The sequence below is a fragment of the Trichosurus vulpecula genome, chromosome 4, assembly GCF_011100635.1.
Source record: "Trichosurus vulpecula isolate mTriVul1 chromosome 4, mTriVul1.pri, whole genome shotgun sequence".
NCBI classification, from domain to species: domain Eukaryota; kingdom Metazoa; phylum Chordata; class Mammalia; order Diprotodontia; family Phalangeridae; genus Trichosurus; species Trichosurus vulpecula.
Genome location: NC_050576.1, coordinates 247,792,535 through 247,808,668, shown reverse-complemented (window position 1 = coordinate 247,808,668; position 16,134 = coordinate 247,792,535).

Below are 16,134 nucleotides of genomic sequence, written 5' to 3'. Positions count from 1 at the left end.
CTCTGTCTCTCTCTCTCTCTCTCTCTGTCTCTGTCTCTCTGTCTCTCTGTCTCTCTGTCTGTGTGTGTGTGTGTGTGTGTGTGTGTGTGTGTGTGTGCATGTTTTAATGTAATCAGGCCTCTGGTCTCAGAACAATGCAGATTCAAGTGAAAGATGGTATTTTTCTTCCCTCTCCAAGAGAAGGGTGATAGACTTCTCTAAACAAAGGAGGAGGAGACTGATTACAGAATTTACAATGTTTAAGAGTTTGAACAAGATTTGTCTTTAGCCCAACAGTCCAATGCCTCCAGTAATCAACCCACAGCCACTGTAATTAGAAGGAAGCTGCTCCTATCTGATTAGCAGGGATCCCCCACATGACAGCCCACTCATGGCACTTACTGGTATTATTCAACCAGGGAAGAAGGAGGCAGAGATCACTCCCAATTTGGGAATTCATTATCTAGCTATTCCCTCTCATCAAGCAAATGGTCCACTCAAATTATTCCCTCCTACCCCGGTATCCAGCCCCGCCCCCCCATCTCCCACACATTCCTTGGCCAAGTGTTCTGGATTATCTTTTTTTTTTTAAAACAGACATTGGCTAAGACTGATTACAATGCTGTTTTTTAAGGAGAAAAGGAAGGAAGCCTGAAAGGATGGATATGTACTTCTCTTCATAGCTGTGTGGACTGAGAAATAGAGGTGACACAGCAATCACCTTGGCCAACCTCATCGTTTTACTGAGGAGGGGACAGAAGCCCAGACTGAGTGATTTTCCCAAGGTCACACATACAGTAAATGGCTCATAAGATCACAGGTCTAAAGCCAAAAAGCACTTCAGAGGTTACCTACTTCAAACCCTTCATTTCACGTATGAGCAAACGGAGGCCCAGAGAAGGACTTGAAGTGATTTGCCCAAAGTTAGTAGATCTACCAAGCATTTAAATATCACTTGTGTGCTAGGCATTCATAGAGAGTAAGAAGTAGAAGTCTTCCTTGTGACTTAAAATCCAATCATGCTAACATTGCACCAGGCTGACTCCAAATTACTCCATTATAGTTTCTGTCTGATGAAACTCAGTCCTAGGAACATAGGACCAAGAGAATTATTCAAATATCTCCTCCTCACTATTCCAAGCGTGCCCCACAAAGTTCAGCTGGTTGATGAGATTTCTCCATCTGCTGGGTTATGGTTAAATGCTGATGATGTGGGCTGCCTTAGGGGCTTGTTCTAACAGTGTGTTCCATCAGGATAGAGCTGGATCCTTGGCCATGAGAGAGATGGAAGGAGCCTGCTGCAACATTGAGACTCCCTGTCTGAAGATCCAGAGGCATTTCACCAGGCTTGTGAGGTCATTCAAGACTGGTCATTAGATTTCAGTTAGCTGGCCCTGATGGCTTTCCACTCCTGGTCAGACAAGAGTAAATGATCTCATATCCTCAGGGAGGTTCAAGGAGTTTAACCAGATCAGTGAGTAGAAGAAAGGTTGGCATAAAGTTACAGTCAATTTAGCAGATATTTACAGAGAGTTTTCCTATGCTTTCTCACATGGGCCTCACAACAATGAGAGATACTGACATTTTGATACCAATAGGACCCTTGAGAGAGGCAGTGTGGCACAGTTAGCTTCAAAGTCAGGAAGAACTGTGTTCAAGGTCTTGCCTCCCAACACATACGGGATGTATCACCCTGGCCAAGTTATTTATTCTCTCCACGCCACCCTTCCCCCACCCCAAGATTCTCTGAGACCAAAACTGACAAATCTGCATGAGGGGAATTTGTGCCAGGAGTGAGGAATCCAATTTAACAAGCATTTATTAATCACCTGGTGGGTGTGAACAAAGGAAAAAAAAGTCTCTGTACTCAAAGAGCTTACATTATAGTAGGGAATGGGGAGATCCAGGATTTCTATATGCACTAAATCTAAGGTCTGGATGGCTCTCCCTCCAAAAACAACAAGAAAACTAGTTCTGAGGAGAAAATAAAAGGGTAAGAGAGGGGTGGGTTAAGGTTAGAAGAAAAGAAATATTTGTTTTGATTTGGCTTGGTTTTACCACTCAAGGGGAAGTGGGCAAGGAGGGCACACATTTGGAAAAGCATTTCTACAGCCAAGTAGTTGCTAACATAATGCAACTCCTATATAAAAGCACTAACAGGAGGATGAGTCATCGTGGGCATTCACATATTGAGTTGGTACATTTCAGGCATGACACTCGGACCTGTTGGATAGTGCAACCAAGGGGATAATGAGCCAAGTGAGGGAGTTCTGCAGGATTGTATCATCATCACCATCATCATCATCATCGTCTTCAGTATGTGATTATAATGTCTATAAATATCACATAACTATGGTGGAAGGACAACCATGGTGTAATGGATAGAGGGCTAATCTTGAATCAAGGGAGCATTGAGTTCAAATCCCACCCTCTAACACTCACTATGTTTGTGACTGTGGATAAGTCCCTTAGCCTTTCTTATCACCTGGGTATCTCCTGAGGACAGGGATCTTAACCTGGGGATATGTGTGTATACACACATACATACATATAAACATTTATATATATATATATATGTGTGTGTGTGTGTGTGTGTGTGTGTGTATATAATATGTATATGTATATATGTGTGTATGTATGTATATATACACACATATATATTTATTTGTATATGTATATTGATAACCGAGTTATAGTAGACTTGTTTTCCTTAGTAATCTTTTGTATTTTATTTTATGGATTTAAAAGCATTACTCTTAGAAGGGATCCATTAAATTAACCAGATATCCAAGGGGGCGGATCCATTCCATGACAAAGAACAGGTAAAGATTCTGACAGCCCCAGTGTCTGAGACATACCAAATCACTAGTGGGAGAAGTCCCTTATATTGAAGAAATCACTGATACTTCCTATGTTCCCAGTGGAGAAATCACTGACCCTTCATGTATTCCTATTTTCTACCAGTATTCTCAAATACATGAATATAAAAGATTTGATTTACAGCTATCCAGGCATCTTAACATTTGAGAATAACTTTCCTGAGGTTATAATGCAATATTTGAAAATTGAAGAAGCTTGAACTTCAATGAAAATAGTCATGAACGACCTTTCAAGTTATTCTAAGGATCTTTTTTTCCTTTTTGGAGAAAATAAAGGTATGCCTGGTCGGCGGATGCCACACTCTGCCTTTCTCTGATAACACCCTGTTGCCAACAGCTCTGCTCTCTGGGGTGAGTGTTTCATGGGTGTCAATGGCTTTTAATGAGTGACTCATTGTACTATGGAAGACTGCTTCGAATTCCTCAGGATGCCTTTGCTGCAGAGAACTGATAAAGCTACATGTAGCTCAGGTCTGACGTGGCAGAACTGTCTTACCTGCTTCAGTTGTTTTGCTTGAAATAGTAAAAATCCCCCCTCCTGCTTTCCTGAGTTGTGTACCACATGTTGTCAGGATGGGAGTTCTAGACTCAAAAGTCATAAGAGAAAAGATGCCTCCATTTTTTTCAAAATTAAAGATCATAAATTAATATAGGTCAGAGCATGTCAGCCTTTAAAGCCCCATATTCAGACCTGAAAAAGTGGGGGATGTTAATGAAGAGAGAAGCTAATAGAGGAGGGAGGCTGTGACATCCATGGAGAACATATCATCTGGAAGGAGATGCCCTGGATTCAAATCCTGCCTCTGCTGCTTAACTACAAGTAAGTAAAAAGTCACCTCCTGTTCCTAGGCTGCACCTTTCCTCCAAACTTTAATTTGTGATTACAAAATGTGTCCAGGTTAAAGACAATGAAATGCATTCTCAAGTGATACTGGAGAGACCATGATGATCATGTGTGGAGGGGTATAAGCTAACAAAGAAACATACACCCTAAAACCAGGTTTGCTAGCTAGTTTTATATTCTGTTTATTCTTTCTAACTCGGGGCTAAGTTAATTTGTTTCTACTCAGTGGAAGGAGTCTCTTTACTGTGCCGCAGGTGCCCCACCCTAGTTATGGCTGTTTTCCTCATCATTGAAGTGAAAGGATTGAGCCAGATGACGTTTAATTTCCAACTCTATGCCTAAAATCATGTGAAAACAAAATATGACTGCTTCATATATTGCTACTCTTCCTTGGTTAAAAATGACACATCTCTATATGTGAGTTAAGGCAATGAATGACTAAAACAAACAGACACACATAAGGAACCCCACTGAATCATATAAAGCAGTGCTCACAAAAAAGCTCACACATCAAAACTGTATGCTAGTGATATTCTCGCCTTTTAAAAGCAAGGATCAAGGTGCTATGAACTCCTTTTCCCCACAGAATATTTCCAATATGTCAGCTGCCAAAAAAGTCACCATGGTCCAAAGCTATTTTTCAAAACTGCTGCTCTGGAAGCTTCTAAGGGTTGAATGACATTGGCTGATCTCTAAATGGCTCCCACATGGTTAATACTTTCGACATATGCTTGTATATACATTGTTGATGGTTAAGTGGCATAGAGGCTGTTATTTCTGCTCTTACAAAGAGTTGACATGTCAGCAGAGAGAGAAGCTACTCTCCCAGGTCTAGTGAACACAGAAAATATCAGACTTGTGATCCATCCATTGATAAATTATCCCAGTACATTCAATATATATAATGTATGTATGTATATGCATACACATATACATACATATATATGATGCAAATGATTTATTGTCCATCTACTTCTTTCCATTAGTATGTCACTACAGACTTTAATTTGAGAAAAAATAGAGAAGTGGAATAAGATAAAGAGCATGCAGCTGCCCTTGAAGTTTGGAAGACCTGGGTAGTGGTTTTGTGATTCTGGGCAAGTCACTTAACTTTGTTGCTCACAAGTCATCAGTACCCTCAGTGGTTTCTGACTCTGACAGGAGGGAGGAGCAAAAAACTCCTCCTATAACCTCCCTTGAAATAGGACTTAAAATTCCAACTCCCTCTTTATTTGCCACCAACTTCTTTGATTGGTTTCAAATCTGTTATTGTCTTCATCATAGCCCTGTGCCAGGGGACCCTCTGGCTCGTCCCACCATTCAGCTTCCTTTTGTGTCTGATCTTCTTCCATTAGATTGTAAGCTCCTTGAGAGCAGGGACTGTCTTTTTTCTTATTTATATCCCCATCACTTAGAGACAGTGCCTGGTGTATAGTAAGTACTTAATAAATGTCTGTTGCATCCTATTTTGCTTAACCTCTCAGTTAAGTAAATCTACCAGTGTCCCTTCTCTAAGGATTATAAGTAGATAACTTGTCACTCTACACCAGTGAAATACTGTATAAACACACACACACACACAGACACACATATGGAGAGAGAGGGGGGGGTGAGAGAGAGAGAGAGAGAGAGACATATACATACATACAAAACGCTTCCCAGCTCTAAAATTCTAGGATACTATTTTTTTGCAAAATTTTTGTATTGTAATTTATACTAGTTATTCATCTCAACAACTCTACATGTCAGACTAAGTTGTTCTCTGGATCTGTTAATCTCACAAATTCAAGGCACTGTCATACAACAAGCAATTATTAAGCTCCAGCTATGTTGAAGGAACTGGTGTAGGCAGTGGAAGTAATAAAACCAAGAAAACATGAAACAAACAAAACCCCCTTTCCCTGCCCACAATAAGTTTACATTTTATTGGTATAAGTACTTGATACACCTACACAGACCTGAAGCCATCTGTATTTTTCATTCTGAGCACCTGCTGCCCATTATCTCCCTTTCAAAAGTATCTCCCAAATGTTATGAAAGCCTTCCTCCAGGTCTTCTGTTTTGTGAGATTCAGGGCAATGCCCAGATTCACCAACCCCAACCACATACCTAATTCTTATCCTTTGATCTGCCCATCTCTTTTTCTACCACCACCAACAACCACTGCAACTACTTCAATGAACAACTGGCATTTTTATAGCACTTCATTATGTGTAAAGTGCTTTAAAAATCTTATAAGGACCCTGTGAGATAGGAGCTTTATACATTATTATCCCAATTTTACAGATGATAAAACTAAGAATCAGAGAATTGAAGTGACAGCTGTGATCATAAGGCAAGGGCTTTTTTTTCTTTTTTTCTCTATTGCTTTGCTTGTATCCCCAGCCTGGCACAGAGTAGCTAATTAATAAATGCTTGTTGACTGACTGACTAGTATCAGAAACAGAATTTGAACTCATTTCTCCCTGACCTCAAGCCTGGCACTCTATCCGCAAATATTTAGCATCCACGTAATATTTTAAAGTTGACATATCAGTACAGGGGATTTAAAAGATGTGTTTGGTACAGATGCAAAGCTCCCTCAGTATTTTAGAGCAAGACTTCAGGCAATGGGGCATTGGACAGATATATTTTGAATGAAAAAGATGATAAGGATGAAGCCCTGAAATATACAATTCTTTCATGGATGGTGGAAGAGATAGCATTGTAGTGAGAGGAAGGGAAGCTCATCATGGTCTATTTGATAACTTAGCGATGAGGTCTCAATAGACAGCATACGTCTCCATTGTACTTTTAGCATCAGAAATTCCCAAATGCTTTTTATGTTTTTTTCACCTCAAATCAATGATGCTTATATATATGCATATATATATATATATATGCATATATATACATATATATATATAATGATATAATTCATATAATATATCATACAGATACATATTGGAATGATAATTTGAGTGGGAGAAAGGTTTTTAATTCAACAGTAAAGCCAATACAATGAGAGAAGACTACAAACAAATAAGGCTGATTTTTTTCAAGGAACATTAAAAAACTAAACCCATAATCTATGATCTTAAATATCCAAATGAACATTGCTTTCAAAGTCATCTCCTTGGGAGGCTAAACACTTTTTCCCATAATGCTATCCTTGTTCAAGACATTTCTGGAACTACTTCCTCCTTGGGAATTGGCTTGATACCCAGGTTGAGTCACAAAACAAAATCAGCTTGTGACTTATGTTACAGCAAGCCCTTCCCTTTTCTTGAAATAAAATTGCATTTACCAATCTTATTTCACAGATTTGGTTATGAATGGTTTTGTACTGCTTCAGAAATTACATCCAACTCTAAGAGATAAATAGTTCATACCCCGTGAGGGTATTTCAAAGGAATAGGTCATAGACTCTGAAAGTAATCACAAACATGTTTTATTGGTCTAAAAAGTATTAATCTACCTGATCTCATAGTCACTTACTATATTTGTAGAATATGTCACTATCTATTCAACTGTATCATCACATAAATATTGCGTATACCCATAGGCCAGTAATAGTTCTTTCACCAGTGAAGTTGGGTTAATACCACTATGTGATTTCAAATCAATAGGCCAAGTAGAGTGAAAGTTTTCTGCCTACAACTTTTAACAGGTTCTACAAAAAGAATTTGCAGCATGAGAAACTTTTGGAAGAAAAAATGCAACTCCCCGCCCCCCCCCACCCCAGAACTTTCCAAGGCTAATTGCTATAAACTGTGTCTTCTTCCCTCATAACAGCCTCTTATTTTCTTTTTTTAATTTAATAAAAATTACAAAATACAAAATTACAAAATAAAATACAAACAGGTTTTAAAAACAAAAGGAAAACATGTATGCTACTACTAACCTTTTTTTTTTTCAAACTGCCAACAGCCCTCATGCCTTCTTAAGATTTATTAGAAAAATCAACACAGTTCACTCGCAGTTCACCAAGACATCACTAAACTAACAGGTTTAGACAAAAACAAAAAGGACTAAGGTTTTGTTGTATTTTGATTTAATTCAATTTGCCTGAAATAACAAAAGCATTTCAAGCAACTTTCATTACGTAATTGATGTCCCACATTAAACAATCTACTAAATTCTGAACAAAAAGTTATTTAGCAAGTTTTTCAAAATTTTTAAAAATTAAACAGTTGTTTTCAAAACCATTAAGTAGTAAATGTGTTTAAGAAACTAATTAGGACAGAGAGCCTCTTATTTTCTAGACTATTAAAAATAATATTGTTAAACATGGAGTTGTCTGGTGGGTGGGGTTGTTTTTACCATTTTTTGCTTAGAGAATTTGGATATTAATATAATAATATATTACATAATATATATAATAATATTAATAAATATTCCGAGTATGAGTTCAGTTTTCCAAATTTTTTTAATTTTTAAATATTTTCTCATTTTCTTTTCTAAATACCTTTGTATTTCCCCTCCTCCGCTTGCTGAGCAAAAAATAAATAGATAAAACCTATTACAAATATGTATGGTCATACAGAAAAAGTTTCCTAATTACCCATTTCCAAAAAGAAAAAGACATAGAAGAAAATATGCTTCAATATTCTATCTTAGTCCATTACTTTCTTCCTTATCTGAAAATGAAAATCATATTTCATCACAAATCTTTGTAATTATGTTTGGCATGGGCTTGATCATAGTTATTAAGTCTTTCAAAGGGGATTACCTTTACAACATTGCTGTTATTACATAATTCATTCTCCTGATTCTGCTCATTTAATTTTGCATCAGTTCATATAATTCTTTCCAGATCCCTTTCAGCATTTGCCACAGTACAATAGCATTCCATGGTATTCATATGTCATAACTTGTTCAATCATTCCTAAATTAATGGACATCCCCTCAGTTTCCAAATCTTTGCCACTACAAAAAGTACCTCCATTTTAAGGGAAAGGTTGAAATTTCAAGGGAACAAACTTCAAGAAATAAACCTAATTTTATGTCTTAAGGCTTATTCATGAATGTTGTGAGTTCATGTGGGGCTGAAATTAACATTCTCTGGTGACTTTTTGAGATAGAGGTTAGTTTCATGGGAGAAGTAATGTATTAAAGGTCCCCCAGATGACTCCTTTACTTTGAATGGCTAAGATTTTATTCACCATGAAGATTCAACTTTATGAAGTAGCAAATGCACAACTTTACCTATTAAATAAAATGCAGAAGTATCATAAGTCTTCATTAATACTAGAAAGTCTTCTTTCCTTTGGGAGAATTAAAGAATGGACTTATTTTAGTGGCTCCATTAGGGACTTTAGAAAAGACTTTAGAACTCTGGTCAATGCAATGACAAATTATAATTCCAGAGGACAAAAGATGAAGCATGCCACCTGCTTCCTTATGCAGAAACAATGAATGAGGCACATTTTTGGATGTGCCTAATGAGGGACGTTGCTTTACCTATGACTTCATGTGATATATGATGTATAATTATAACTAAGTCTAACAGGTTGCTATAAAGACTTTATTTTGTATTTGTTACTATTTTCTATTGGGGGTGAATGAGAAGGAAAGGGAAAAATGTTATTAAGAAAAAATTTTTAAAAAATTTTAAAAAGGTTCATCCAGCCTACTCCTATCAATTTGCAGATGGGGAAACTGAAGTCAAATGAGGGAAGACCTGATGAGACAAGACAAGAGAAAACAATAAACCACTTGCCCATGGACATTAAAATAATGAAGTTATTTGCTTAATCCCACTGGTAAAGACCATCTTAATAAGAGTGGGAGAGGGTTATGAGATGGGTGCCTTTTGATCATTGAAACAAGCAAGCCTGGTGGGGAATTGCATAGTGTCCCCTGATACTGACAGGACACCCTCACCTCCCACCACAATCCCAGAACTTCATGGAAACAGCATTAGCTCCTAGAAATGAAGTGCCTTATCCAACGTTGCTTTCCTCACTTCATCTGTGATTCAGGGGCTGTCTTTATAATAGTGGGTTGTTGGGGGGTGCTATGTGGGAAGTGTGGAAGGGACCAACCTTCCCTTGACCTAGCTTGAATCCGATTGTCCACAAATCATTCTCACAACTCACAGCTTGATTCTGTTAGTAAAAAGTGAGATGTGGTGTGATTTTTGTGCTACAAATAAAAGGGGAGAGGAGAAATAGGGGAAATCCTGGGTGCCACGAGAAGGCAGTTAAATCAAATGATGCCATGGTTGCTTGGTTTAGAGTCAGGAAAACTTTAGTTCAAATCCCATTTAAGATGCAAACTGCCTGTGTCGCCCTGATCAAATCTTAATATAACTGATCCTCAGTTTCCTCATCTACAAGAGGGTTAGACTTGTTGGTCTCTAATGTCTCTTTCAGCTTGCAGTCTATGATCTTGTGATTCCTTAGGGAGTTACATCTTAATAAATTCTGCCTAGCAGTTAACAAGAGCCAGGATTTTCAAATCATTTCCAAAAGCATGGCTTAGATTATTTATTAAATAATCCTAATACATAGGAATATAAATGTGTGGACCCTAAATATAAAAATTCTCTGAAAGGGTAAAAAAAGGAATTGACCTAGACTCTCTAATACTTAAGTATGGGAGAGTGGCTAGTACACCAGGAAAACCTGGTTCTAATCTTGCCTCAGACATATATTACTTGTGTGATCTAGGACAAATCACTTCAGCATTCTCAGTCTCCCTTTCCTCATCCATGAAATGGGGATAATAAGACCAATAGTCCCTACCTCATTAGCATCAAATATAGTAGTATATAGAATATATTTTGCAAAACTTAAAATACTCTTTCCAGGAAAACTATCATCATTACCTACTAGATAACACAGTTATCTTGGGGGAAAAGAGGAAGATCCGGATTTTTGTAGTGTATGCTAGTCTACAGACACATTTGAAGGAAAATACATATCATGTTTGCAGTCAAAACCCCAAGATAATTCTCTAGAATTTTGGATTCTTTTGGGGAAAAATAGAATATTAGACATTAGACTTGCCACCCAGAAATTTCTTAGAATGCTTTTTGGAGGGGGCAGGAAGTTATGAGAGGATAAGGAAATTAGAAAGTTATAATTAGACTTAGGAAAAATAATTTAGCTAAAAGATTCTATTTTTTAAAAAAAAATGATCCTCAAAAGTCATTTCATTAAGGTGGGTCTATATTTTGCAAAAATTAAATCAATCAATAATCCTTCAGTGAACAAGCATTTACTAAGTTTCTACTATGGGCCAGTAATTGTCAGAAATATAAATACAAGATTGAAATAATCCCTGTTTTTTGTGGAATTTTTTTCTTTTCCTTTTAGAGGGCTCACCTAGTGGCTTAATCTTTCCTGGACACCAGATTTGCAAAGCTGGATGTTAGAATTCTTTCAAAATGAACCTAAGCCAAGTTTCTTGAAATAATTTCCAAATCGGCCTTCATGTACGAATCATTCAACACATTTACATACATCATCACATCTGACATTTTATTACCCTTGAAAAAGAACACAGTCAGAGAGGGGATTGAGACATACTTTTTATGATGATGAAATAAAATATTAGAGGTCTTGGCAATAACCAGCCAAGACTGTAAAAAAAAATCAAATATTAGGCTCCATATAAAGCAGTTTCCTCTCTTTAATCTGTGATAATATGGCGTGAAACAGGATGTGGTGAGTGGGGGCAAGACTCAGAGGACCTGGGTTTGAATGCAACTTTCAGCTACCCTGCTAACTGTGTGACCTTTCACAAATCACTTAACATCTCTTGGTCTCCATTTCCTCATTTATAAAATAACAAGGTTGGACTAGCTTGATCTCACTCATCCATCATTATACTTAGGCTCTTCTCACCATCCGCCCCCTCTACCCCTGATCCCTACCTGGAAGACTTAATCTCCTCAATTCTAGAATTCCTGCCTTGCCCCTCCTCACTTCCTGTCCTCAACATTGAGAACCCATGCCTCAGATGGGATTCTTTATTGATCCAGCCTGAGATGTGTTTCACTTACCCTCTGGCCATCTTCTTCCCACTATCCTACATAGTTCTCCACCCTCCTGATCACAGGACCTTACCATATATCATCTCCTTATTTTCCAAATCTGGGATCATAATCAAATATGATTGCCATTTCTACTGTAGAGAACATGCAAAACAATTCCGCTGTGATTGCAGTCACTATCCTCAACTGTTCCCCAAACAAATCACACCTCCCTGGCCCAAATTCCCCTATGAATACAGTCTCCCGTATGTGAAGGAAAGCTCCTTGAGTGCCAGGGCTATCTTCACTTTTGTACCTATATTTCCAGGGCTTAGCCCAGTTCTGAGCACAGAACAAGAACTTAAGAAATGTTTTTCATTCATTCATTCATTCATTCATTCATTCATTCCTATTCTAAATCTCATCATCATCATCAAATCTTCCTGCTAAGCACATGCCCTAATGGAATCGTGTGATTAGTGAGTATTTAGGATGACCATAGAAGAGATCACTCCTGCATAATAAAGAATTAGATGATCTGGAATAGAATTTTTCTACATAATCTTTTTTTATTGTTTTGCAAGTTTCATTTTTTAAAAGTTCTATTGAGAGGAAGAATCAAAGGAAAGGAAAAACGAATTCTCCCTGTATGAATCAAGGCATAGGGATTGAAAGAATAATGATAGTTGAGCTCTACCAAGCACTTTACAGATATTATCAAGCTTAATCTTCAAAAAGGCCCTTTCTATAAGGCATGTGATGTATTACTCCAACTTTACCACTGTGGAAAATAAATAATCAATGTATATTTATTAAGCCCCTACTATGTGGCAGGTACTTATAAATAATGAGTGTATAAAGTTAAAAAATTAAATAGACTCTGCCCTCAAAGAGATCATATTTTGTTGGGAAGGAACCACATTTGTGTATAAAAACAGGATAGGCACACAATAAATGCATGGTGTTGAGGACACTAAAAACTGGAGAAGTTAGCAAAGGGCTATAAGAATGTAACATTTCAATGGAGCCTTGAAAGAGAGATAGAAACAAAGCAGGAATGGGACAAGATGTCACAAAGTCTTGGAACCAGGAGCCTGAAAGGAGATTATGAACAACATCAAGTATCCCAGTATGAATGAACCATAAAAGTGCTGAAATGAGAGAATAACCATTCTAGCAGGCTCCACCCAGACTTTAAAGTAAGCACTTAAAAATGCCAAAGAGAGAAGTTTGTACTTCATACTAAAGGCAATGAGAAGCCATTGGAGTTGCTTGAGCAGATGAGTGGCAAGGTCAGACCCAAACGTTAGGAAGATTACTTTGGAAGTTTTGCGGAGAATTAATTGAAAAGGGAAGAAACTTGATGCTGGGCAACCAATTAAGAGACTACCATTGTATCTTAGGTAAGAGGTGAAGAAAGACTGGAATAGAGTGGTTGTTGTGTGAATACAAGGAAGAGAATGGGAGAGAGATAGAGTCACTGGAGTAAAAATATACTTGGGTGTGAAGGATGAGTGACAGTGATGAGGTGAGGGTGAGTCCTAGAATGGTAACCAAAGAGACTGGAAGAATGGTATTATCTCTAACAAAAATATAGAATTTAGGAGGAAGACTGACTTTAAGTGAAAAGATGAGTTCTGTTTTGGACATGTTGAATTTTAGATGCCCATGGGACATCTGGGTAGAGATGTCATAAAGGATTGGATCTTGGGAGAGGGATGAGCACTCAATCTGCCAGTTTGGGATCACATGGATGACAATCCTATGATAGAGACTCAGAAAAAATTGTCCAGTTTGTAGAAAGGAAGCGGACTTTTCCTGGATCTTTAGATCACTTCTTTTCTATAAATCGTCATGCCTGTCAGACCACACCTTTACAGGGTCATCATCCATATGCCAGTCCCCATGCCTGGATTTACCATGGGTCTCTCTCCTAAGCTTTCTTCTCATGTCTCTGTACACTCTCTCCCTCGTCAGCCCAGAGGAGTTTAATTATCATTCCCATCATCACCATCACCATCACTAGCATTGATACAGTGTTTTAAGATCTGCACATCACAACACAAATATGTTCCCATTTTTATCGTCACAACAAACTTAGGATGTAGGTGCTATATTATCTCTATTTTACAGGTGGGAAAGCTGAGGCATGGAGAGGGGAAGTGACTTGTCAAGGGTCACAAAGCTAGTAAGGGTCTGAGTCTGGATTTGAACTCAGGATTTTCAGACTGGGTCCAATGCTGTATTGACTGTACCACCTAGTACAACTAGCCCTCTTCTCTCTCTTGAATTCTAGTACCACACTTCCAACTACCAACTGGACATCTCCACCTTGAGAGTACCGTAGATAAGAAAGGGAAGCAAGATACAGGATAAGGGCTTGTGGGAATTGCAGGGTCCAGTGAATATTGTGTCATTGATGCTACCATTGTGTTGTTTTTATGGAGACAGTGGACAAGGAGAGGTTAAATATTTGAAGAGAACAGAAACTTGAAAGGACTCGTTCCTAGAGGAGAGGGGAGAGGATATGATCGAGGACATAAGTGCAGAAGTTGGTTCCAGCCAAGAGAAGGCTACCCACATCCTCTGAGATTGGCTCACAGGAGGATATTTTATATGATGTGTAACTGATCTGAAGTTTGAGACTGGGGAGAAGTTCGAGTTCTCCTTGCATGGCTTCATTTTTCAGTGAAATGTGAGGCAAAGCCCTTTGCTAAAACAAAAAGGGGAGAGATTTGTAGATGGCTTAAAGGAAAAAAGGAAGGTTTGGAACAGCTTCTGGGGAAAATTATATCTAGAGAATTAATCAAGCAAAAGGGAAAGTGAATGAAATTAAGGATTAGAGGAGGTAAATGACTTGCCTAGTGTCACATAGCTAATAATTCCCTAAAGTATAATTTGAAACCATGTCTTCCTGCCTCAAAGGCCGGTGCTCTCTCTCCATGTCACCCCCACCAGGACCACCATAAAGCTACTGTACACACAAAACAGGCAGATAGAAACAAATGCAAGGATGGAACAACCACTCACTTTTTAATTTCTATTTTTAATGCCCTCATTCCCTCATTTATTCTGGAAGTCTCAATAAAAAGCAATCACACAACTCACATTTCACATGAATTATTCATATTTCTGTGAAGTATAAATACGTATATTTTCAACCATGAATTCTCCACACTCAATTTCCTGGTGCAAATACAAAATCCTCTATTTGGCATTCAAAGCCTTTAATAACCGAGCCACTTCCTACATTTCCTGTCTCCTTACACCTCACATACCCCTACCGTATACTCTTTGATCCAGTGACAATGGCTCCCTGGCTGTTCCGAGAACAAGACTCCATCTCTCAGCTCCGGGCACACTCTCTGGCTGTCCCCCATACCTGGAATATTCTCCTTCCTCTGCTCTGACTACTGACCTCTATGGCTTTCTTTAAGTCCCAACTGAAATCCCATCTTCTACAGGAAGCCTTCCTTAACCCTTCTTAATTCCCGTGTTTCCATCGTTTAATCGTTTTTGAATTAAACTGCATATTGTTTGCCTTGTATATATCTGTTTAAATGTTGTCTCCCTCATTAGATTGTCAGCTCCTTGAGGGCAGGGACTATCTTTGGGCTCTTTTTGTGCTTAGCACAGTGCCTGGCAAATAGTAGGTACTTAATAAAGGTTCATTGCTTGATTGAATTTATAAATATCAAATGAGACAAGGAATGAAAAGCGATTTGCAATGTTTTAAGTGCCATTCAAGGTGCTGAAGCAACAAGGTTGTCTGATGGTTAGAGCACTGGACCTGGCATCAAGTTCAGGTCCTGCCTCAACACATACTGCATGTGTGACCTTGTGTAAGTCACTTAACTTCTGTCTGCCTCAATTTTCTCATCTGTAAAATGGGAATAATTAGAACATCTATCTTCCACAGTTGTTGTGAAGATAAAACAAGATAATATTTATAAAGTGCTTTGCAAACCTTAAAGAACCATATAAATAATTATTACTTTTGTTTGTATATTTTATATATTTCATTCATTTATATGATTATTTTTATTGTTTCTTGAAAATAGCTAGTTATGAAATGCCTATGGCTTGTCGTACCAGACAGTATGCTGAGGGTAGGAATAGACAGACAAAAGTGAGACCATCCTTCGCCTCAAGAAGCTTACATTCCAATAGGAAGATAAAACATCTCCCCACGCCACCTCCTCTTGACCGCTTGACCACCAAAATCGACCTCCTACCGCAGGCTTTTTCTACAATTTTGTTTCATAAGATAACATATAAGCTTATAAGAATGACAGCTTCAAATTATACTCCAGATGCTTTACCAGCTTTGTGATGATGGACAAGTCACAACCTCTCTGAGCCTTAATTGGAGTTCCTTTTACTTTTCCCCGATTAGTATCCCCATGGCATCTGTTCCAACCCTTCACTCTTCAAGCTGCCTGCAATATCCTTCCCCCTTCTTTTCCAGAAGA